Source organism: Petaurus breviceps, unplaced genomic scaffold (assembly GCF_028583685.1).
Source record: "Petaurus breviceps papuanus isolate PSGF00001 unplaced genomic scaffold, PetGlider_PUasm1.0 126, whole genome shotgun sequence".
Taxonomy (NCBI): Eukaryota; Metazoa; Chordata; class Mammalia; order Diprotodontia; family Petauridae; genus Petaurus; species Petaurus breviceps.
The window spans coordinates 16,309,826-16,319,499 of record NW_027185655.1 but is presented as its reverse complement, the minus strand read 5'-3'; positions in this window follow the sequence as shown (position 1 = coordinate 16,319,499).

Below are 9,674 nucleotides of genomic sequence, written 5' to 3'. Positions count from 1 at the left end.
GATAGATAGATAGATAGATAGATAGATAGATAGATAGATAGATAGATGAATGGATGATGGATGGATAGATAGATGGCTATATATGTGTAAGAGAAAATATCAGTTAAAATATTTTTAAAAATCAAATTATGTTTAAATGAAAACCCATAACTATGATGTTCACAGGAGACACAGAATCACTAGAACTATTTCATGTTTATTAGGTAATAACCATTACCAAGTTTATTGCCTTGCCTTCAGAGGCAAAAATATGAAAAGTACATTGGATAGACACCATTAACTTGGGCAAGGTCTCTGAACAGTGGGACCAGAAAGAGGAATCTAAAAATTATTCAACTTTAGAATTAACTAGTTCTACTAAAGAGCCTGGTACCTGGGACTAGAAATTTCACTGGTTATGGTGGATTAGAATATTCTTTGCTCCTCATTGCCACATCTAGGATCTCACTTTCCTCCTTCAAACTTCACTCAATCTCTATTTACCACCCAATTAATTCTGGTAGCTGTTATGTACTGACCTCCAAGACATCCTTCTTTTCCCGGTGCCTGGCTTACAGTCTTTTCTACCCAACTCCCCTCCTTAGACTATGGGATTTTACCATATGTATTGATATTCCCTCAAATGCCTAACCTCCCAGTTGTACAACTTGCTAATTTCCCATGACCTCTCTGCCTGAGCTACACATGGAAATGGTCATACCATTAATCTTGTCATAACCCAAAAATACAATTCAATTCCATAAACATTTATTAAGTTCTTACCGTGCATTAGGCACCATGCTAAGTGCTGAAAATTAAAAAAAAAAAAGGCAAAAAATAGTCCCTGACCTCAAGGAGCTCACAATATATACACTATATGTAGGATAAATGGAAATAAGTGTAAAGGTAATGGAATTTAAAGATCCACTTGTATTGGCTTGGTTTTCAGGTTAAGTGTTAAGACCCAGAACTTGTGAATCCCACAAGTGGGATGGACTTATTGATGTGAGTAGAGGGGGCTGAACAGGGAGAAGTTGGTGCCATGTATAGGGAGAGGCCCAAGCTGAGAGAGGCCAGAAGAACTTTTGGGAGCAGTGTCGTGGAGGCAGAGAGAGAGAATTGCCGGGGACCAGAGTTCCTGAGAGAGATAGAGAACTGCCAGCCGGTGCTGCCCAGGACTGTTGAGGACGATTTGGAGCTGCCCAGGACTTCTGAGAACTGCCACCAGGAGCTGCAGAGAGCTGAGGAGGTATGACTGTGGTACTGGTATTTTGTCTGTCTGTTTTGATGTTACTTTGTCAGGGTCATTTGTTGATAGAGGCCTCAGACCTTGTTGGGCCTAGGTTGATTTCACAGGCAGAAGATAAATTGAAAAAGATATGCATGAATGTTGTGGTGTCTTTGTTAAGCCTTGTCTTCCCAGGAACAGAAACTTCTGAGAACTTGCCTTGGGTCAAGATGAAGAAAAGACCTTTCCTTGGGTATTGAATGCTGTGATGACATTGTACCCTAGGGTGGATGTTTTTTGTGCTTTCCACTTCCCCTTGAGGGAGTGCTTGGTGATGACCGATGATATTGTAATTCAATAGTGATCCAGGGGTGGAAAACTTTTGACCTTTGTACCTTGTGACTGACCAAATGAATGTACTTCGTTTATGACTGGAAATTTCCATTTCAGCAGAGAGAAGCCTTTGTGATTGACTAAATGAAGGTACTATCCAGAGGTGGAGTACTTTAACCTTTTTACTTTGTGACTGAATTGAGGACTTACTAAATCATTGAGTTACACATGGTGAATGCTGTATTTTGATTTTCTGTGAATGTTTTGCCTTGATTTGTTACTGAATAAGTGGAGTTTGCTATGCTTATAATTAGAACCTTGGAGAGTGCTCATGCTTGGCATCATAATAATTAACAGAGGGAAGGCTGTGGAATTGAGAGGGGGTGGAAAGGCTACTTGTAGAAGGTAGAATTTTATCTGGGACTGAGAGGAAGCCAAGGGAGGTCAGTAGTTGGAGTGGAGGAAAGAGAGTATTCCAGGCATGAGGGAGAGTCAGAGAATGTCCAGAGTCAAGAGATGGGAATATCTTGTCTGTGGAATAGCCAGGAGGCCAATGTCACTGGATCAAAGAGTATGTGTGAAGGAGCATGGGGTGAGAAGATTGTAAAGGTAGAAGGGGTTAGGTTTTGAATGGCAAGAGGAGCATTTTTTAATTTTATTCCTGAGGCAACAGGAAGCCACTAGATTTTACTATGTATGTGTGGTAGTTGGCATGATCATACTTGCATTTTAGGCAAATCACTTTAGTAGCTGGATGGATGATGTATTGGAATGGAGATAGTCAAGGCAGGTAGACTCACCAGCTTGAGGGTCTGCACTAGAGGGGTGGCAGTGACAGAGGAGAGAGAAGGGAGTGTATCTGGGAGATGTCGCAAAGGTGAAGTTGGTCAACTTTGGCACCCTCTTGGAAATGGGGGGTGAGATAGTGAGGAATCCAAGATACAATCCTGGATTGTAAGCCTGAGGAACTGGCAGGATGGTGTTACCTTCTCCAATAATCCGGAAGGCTGGAGGAGGGAGGGTTTAAGAGAAAAGATAATGTGTTCTGTTTTGGATATGTTTAAGACATGAACTGGATATCCAGTTTGAGATGTCTGAAAGGCATCTGGACAGGTGAGACTGGAGTTCAGTTTTAAGAATTTCAGATTTAAGAATCATCACCATAAAGATGGTCATTAAATCAACAGGAGCTGATGAATTCACCCAGTGAATTAGTATTTTTAGAGGGAGGATTCTGAGAGATATCTACAGTTGAAGCTCATGATCTGAAGGAGACACAGAGGGAGTGGTCAGATAGATGGAAGGAAAACCAGGAGAGAGTAGTATCCTGAAAGCCTAGAGAGAAGAAAGTACCAAACAGAAGAGAATGCCCAACAGTGGCAAAGGTTGCAGAGGTCAAGGAGAATGAGGACTGAGAAAAGGCCATTAGTTTGGGCAAATAAGAGATCATTACACACCACTCATATATTCATGAACTCAGGAATTCCCTTATCTGATCAAAATCTGTTGCCATTTCACTTGTCTCTCTACCTTGAAACCCCTAACTTCATCTTTGCTGCGACCGCCAGTCCTTAACACCACTGCACTGGCTACACTCTCCTCCTTTCCCTTTAAAGATATCTATGAATTTACTCCTTTGTCTTTTATTCTCCAGTTTAAACAATCACATTTCTTACCTTTTTTTTTTGGAGGGCAACTGGGGTTAAGTGACTTGCCCAAGGTCACACAGCTAGTTTATTTGTGCAATTGCATTTCTTAAACCAATTATGTTTTGGCTCTCTTCACCACCCTGATTGACCTCCTCTGGATGACCTGTAGTTGTCAATGGTTTTCCTAAAATGAGATTTTACTCATTTTGTATGTAAATACTCCAAATGTTGACTATGTTTCTTTTAACGGAGACCAAGATCCAATCAGTTCAACTCTTTACTGTCCTTTTCTCTTGAGTCCCTCTGCCCTTATTTATCACCAGTATTTCTCTGCCAAGCCTCAGCCTTGGATTACTCCCACCATCTTCTGCCTTCCCATTGCTTAGATACTGTTGAACAAAGCTAGAGAAAATCACAAAATCACGCTCATAGGGTCCACTGCAATTTTATGTTCCATAATCTCAACTGAGCCCTCATTATGGCAAAGCAATTCCTTTTTACCTCTTTAATTAACTCATTATTCCATTCACCACCACAGGATTTCCAAACTTTTTCATCCCTCCTCAAACCTTCCATCATTCTCTCTCCCTGTTTTCTCATCTGAGAACATGAACTCATATTTCCCTGGGGGAAAAAAAAAGCTATCTGGTCCTCCTCTCTTTCTCTTCATCTCAGATCATGTAAGATGTCTTCTGCTGCTATTTCTGCCTTCACCTTTGTCTTACATTCTTGTCAGGCCATTCTTCCTGCACTAGTGAGCCCATCTTCTCTACTCTAGTAGACTACCTTCTCTATTACCCTAACTTTCTCACTCTTTCTTCAGTCTCTCCCTGACTCCTGGTTCCTTCCATACTGCCAGCAGATATGCCCATGTCTCCCTACCATGATCCATCCTTCCCCTGGAGATATCATCTATCATATCTCTCCTCACTTTTGTGGTTAAACTACTTGAAAAGGTCATCTAGAATCATATTCTTTTTGCTCATTTGTCTTCTTAACTCTCTACTGTCCAGTTTCTAAGCTCATAATTCAACTGAAACTTCTCTCTCCAAAGTTACCAATGATCTCTTAGTGGCTTGTCCTTTTCTCAGTTCTCAGATTTCTTGGCCTTTCTGCAGTCTTTGACGTAATGCTCTGTTCTCACTAGATTTTCATGACACACCTGCCTTTTCAGTTTCTTTTGTAGGATCTTCACCCGTGTCATGTCTAACAGTAGGTGTCTCCCAAGGATTTGTTCTGGGTGCTTTTCTTCCTCTATGCCATTTCCCCTGGTGATCTCATCAGCTCTAATGGATTCCATTATCATCTCTATGCTGGTGATTCTCAGATCTTCTTATTCAGATTTAACCTCTCTCCCCGTCTCTGCACTTGAACCCTAAACTGCCTGATGGATATTTTGATATCCTGTAGATGTCTTAAACTGAACTCATTGTCTTCCTCCTTCCCCAACCCTCTCATTTTAAAAATTAAATCAAAATGACTTGAGCAGAGATTTTTCAATAAACAAAGGGAAACTCTAATTTGAATTTCTCTTTCACTAAGCAGCCATGCTGGAAGATCATAAATCATTTTTGACAGATATTGGTTAAACAAATGCAGACTACTGACTTTTTCCTCATAGTATGAGTCTTTTTCATCTTCTTCATGCAATATATGACGAAACATTTCAATCAAGAAAGAAAACCCCACTGCCCTCTTTCTTTCTGTCTTCTTCAGTTTCTTTCCATCCATAACAAAAATAGTTCTTGAGCTTCTCTCACACTCTGAATGGTCTTTCCAGAGACAGTTAAAGCAGCTATTTTTCATTAAAGCAGGATATTTCATTAATAGTAATAAAAATTAATAATAGTAATAGTAACAGTATACCTAGTATCAATAGAAATACCTAGTGAAATAGTTGCTAGATATCTACATGTGGCCAAAAATTTTTGGTGCCTTCAAAATCTTTTGTTGACTTTCATCAAATTCACATCGATCCCAACTTGGTGGGGAGAGGATGAGTGAGACAAGGTGATTAGGGTACTAGTACATTAGTACTCATATTGCAATGCCAATTGGAAAAAAGGTCAAACACATATTGAAAAATAGGGACAAACATTCAGCAAGAAACGATCTTGAAACAATATTTTTAAACAGATTAATCTCTTGGGCTTTTTTTTGCTTGTTTCATCTTGTGTACTGGCTTGCTTTTCTTGGTTTTTTGCTCTTTCACATATATTTGAATACATTTGGCATTTGAGTATGTCAGTACTTCAAGAAGGCTTAATTTTGTAGGTGTAGATAATTTTCCTAACAATTCAAATAGCAGCACCTCCCATGAGACAGTACAAAGTTCTTATATGTTGGTGTTACTCAAAACTTTATCACCCTAAAGTAAACCTCGTAATGAGCGGTGGGTGGACACAGCAAAGCACATCTTCATACAACAGGCATGCTTATGATAAATGCCCACACTGTCAGTCACACTCTTTTACCCTAATTCTTTAATGATGTAGACTTGGAAAATCTCATGTGTGAGATATTATGTTACATAGATTTCTTCCATGAGATACAAGTGATAAAAAAGCTGCTCTCAGAGTCAGGACAGCCTGGGTTCAATGCCTGCCTCTGATAAATTTGGTTTACTCCACTCTGGACAGGCCATAATCTCTCATTGCAATTCATTATAGAATCTTTGTTGATCTGTATGGGTAAAGGGAATGTCTGCACTGGGGAACTCCCCACACTGATGAAATCACATGCCCAGAGGAAAAAAAATCACATTGAGCATAAAGCTATCCAAGGAGACAGCTGGACCAGAATTCATTGAGACTTAGCTTCCGGAAATCAAAGCTTAATAGGAAGAACATGTTTAAAACCTATAAAATATGAGTTAATACACACTTTTGTAACTGTTAGTTAAATGGGCCACAAGGGATTTCAGAAGTATTTTTTAAAACTCAAGCCTTGTGTAATATTAACAAAGCACAAGACCCATTATCCTAATATGGTTAATAGAAAGGTTAGCATTTCCTCACCAAAAATGAGGAATGGGATTGATCTTTAGAATACACGATCAGTGGTTTTTTAAAAAGCCTACAGAAATAATTTTAGAACAGGCAGATATCACTTCACTGAACAACAGTAAAAACTGATAAGGGGGAGGCGGGGCCAAGATGGCAGAGTAGAAGCACAACCTTCCCCCGGCTCCAGCTTCCACCCTCCCCAATCCATGTAAAAAGGGGACTTTAAACAAACTTTGGAGCTGCAGAACCCACAAAATGACACAGAGAAGCTAATCTCCCACTGAGGACAGCCCAGCAGGCCAGCAGGAATCCAGCACAGCGCTCTGGGAGCCGAGCCCAGCCCCACACTGAGGCTTTAGCCCCAGGGAGGGCCTGACCAGCCGCTGGACAGAGGGACTCCAGATCAGCAGCAGCTGTGGCTGTTTCCAGATTTATCAGCACATAGATGCGAAGGACAAGGTCAGAGGTCAGTATAGTCTGGACTTAGGGACCAGTAAGTGGGAGTGCGTGGCTTTTACCCCCAGGGCGAAAAACCGATGAGACAGCCAGCCAGCCCCATGTGTCAGCTTCAGCTCTTGGCCTGCAGAGTGTAGGGGGACCAAGCACCAGTATGAAGGGTAATCGCTCTTGCTTTAACCTGCTTGGATCTGGATTGCAGTCTAGGGTGGAGGTCCTGGGGTGTGTGTCCAGCTTGCCAGAGTGTGTGGAGACCTCAGAGAGGACACTGATCTAATACCTCCAGCAGCTGAGAAAACCCCAGCGTTTGGGACGAAAGCTCCCCTGTCTGGTGGCAGAGTCCTACTGTGGCAAAAAGCCCAAAAGTCAAGTAATTGAGTGGCAAAATGAGCAGGCAAAGGAAACAAAGCAGACAGAAGATTCCAACATTACCCTCCTATTTTGGGGACAAAAAGATGCAAAGCATGGAACAGGAGGAAAGCAGTGAAGTCAGAACTCCTGCACCAAAAGCTTCAAAGGAAAATACAAGCTGGTTACAGGCCATAGAGGACCTTAAGAAAGATTTTGAAAACCAAATAAGAGAATTGGAGGAAAAATTGGGAAGAGAAATGAGAACAATGCAAGAAAATTATGAAATGAGAGTCAACAGCCTGAGGAAAACAATACTTTAAAAAACAGACTGACTCAAATGGCAAAGGAGGCCCAAAAAGGCAATGAGGAGAAGAATGCCTTAAAAAGCCGAATTTGCCAGATGGAAAAAGAATCTCAAAAGCTCACTGAGGAGAATCATTGCTTCAGAATTAGACTGGAGCAAATGGAAGCTAATGACTTTTTGAGAAATCAAGATGCTGTTAAACAGATCCAGACAAATGAAAGAATAGAAGGCAAGGTGAAATATCTCATGGGAAAAACCATTGACCTGGAAAATAGATCCAGGAGAGATAATTTAAAAATTATTGGACTGCCTGAAAGCCATGACTAAAGTAAGAACCTAGAAATCATCCTCCAGGAAGTTCTCAAAGAAAACTGCCCTGATGTATTAGTACCAGAGGGCAAAATGGAGGGTGAAAGAATCCACCGATCACCTCCTAAAAAAGATCCCCAAAAGAAAACTCCTAGGAATATTATAGCCAGGTTCTGGAATTCCCAGATTAAGGAGAGAATATTACAAGCAGCCAGGAAGAAACAATTTGAATATTGTGGAAACACAATCAGGATAATCCAGGATCTGGCAGCTTCTACACTGAGGGATCGAAGGGCTTGGAATATGATATTCCAGAGGGCAAAAGAGCTGGGATTAAAACCAAGAGTCACCTACCCAGAAAAACTGAGTATCATGTTTCAGGGGAAAATATGGTCATTCAGTGGAATAGAGGACTTTCAAACATTCTTGCTGAAAAAACTAGAGTTGAATAGAGAATTTGACATTCAGATACAAGAAACAAGAGAACCATGAGAAGGTAAACAGGGAAAAGAAATCGTAAGGAACTTATCAAAGTTGAACTATTAACATTACTACATGGAAAAACAATAATTGTAACTTATGAAACTTTTCTCAGTAGTTGAAGGGATTAGAAATATATATATTTGTCTATATATGAGGGTATATGGGCATATGAATACATATGTGAACGTGTGTATATATGTTTACAGGTATACATAGATAGAGGGCACAGAACCAATTTAACAGGAAAGAATGATACTTAAAAGGTGAAATTAAGAGGTGAGAGGAATATAATGAGAGGAGATGAGGAGAGACGGATTGGGGTAAACTATCTCATACAGAAGAGGCAAGGGAAATGGTTACAATGGAGGGGAAGAATAGGAAGGCAAAAGGGAATGGGTCAACCTTATTCCCATTGAATTTGGCTTGAGGAGGGAGTGAAATACACACTAAATAGGGCATCTCACCCTCCAGGAGAATAGGGGGGGAAGGGGATGAGAGGGGGGATGATAGAAGGGAGGGTAGGCTGGGGGGGGGAGGTTGGAAGCACCCACTTTTGAAAATAAACGGGATCAAAGTGGAGAGTGGAGCAGGTGGGAGGTGGGATGGGAGGGAAGCAAGTGTAGTCAGTCTTTTACAATGTATCTACTGTTATTGTTTTGCATTAGCCACACATGTGCAACCTATACTGAACTTCATGTCTTCCCAGTAGGGGTGGGTGACAGGGAAGGAGGGGAATGAATCTGGAATTGAAAGTTTTGAAATCAAATATTCAAATATGTATATATATATGGGATGTGCAGACTCTGAGGCATAGAGATCCACTGGAAAAGTGGAAAGAAGTATTGGGGAAAATGTGGGAGAGAGCAGATTGGAGGAGGGGATATCCTGTGGGACTGCTATTTTGGGGCGGTGGGTGGGGGAGAAATGGGGAGAAAATTTGTAACTCAAAATCTGGCGGAAACGGATGATGTAAATCAGAAGTTAATAAAGCATTAAGAAAATTTAAAAAACAACAACAACAAAAAAAACTGATAACAGGCACACCATTGACTTTACTTCTAAATGGAGTTTATTAATGTGTCTGAAATCCAAGAATAGAATCCAAAATGCATCCATGGATGGCATCTTGTAGATGCCAACAATATGTCCACAAAGAAACCTCAAACAAATGCAGAGTCATGTTTATTTGTGGAAACAGAAGAGTTTATGAAAGCAATTTGGGACCTGGTCATTACCAAAGGAAGTTATAGAAGGATTAAGGAACCTGAATCTGGTGGTCAATGAGGCTTATACAAGGAAACAGTGGAAACTATGTAAAACATCACTGCAGGCTACAAAAATCTGGCCCACATCGTGGTGGATGAAAGATTGAATAACTGAGGAAACGAAGCTTTGAGCTTCCAAGTATTTCAACTTATTTAAGCAAGGCATGCCAATTGCCTAACAAATTGGGACCAGTCACCTTCCTCAGCTTTGGCATTGGACCTCAACTGCAGGGGGAGACAGATTTTTACATATTAAAAAACAATTAATTAAATAAGACCAATTAATTAAAAGGAAACAATTAATCAGGATAC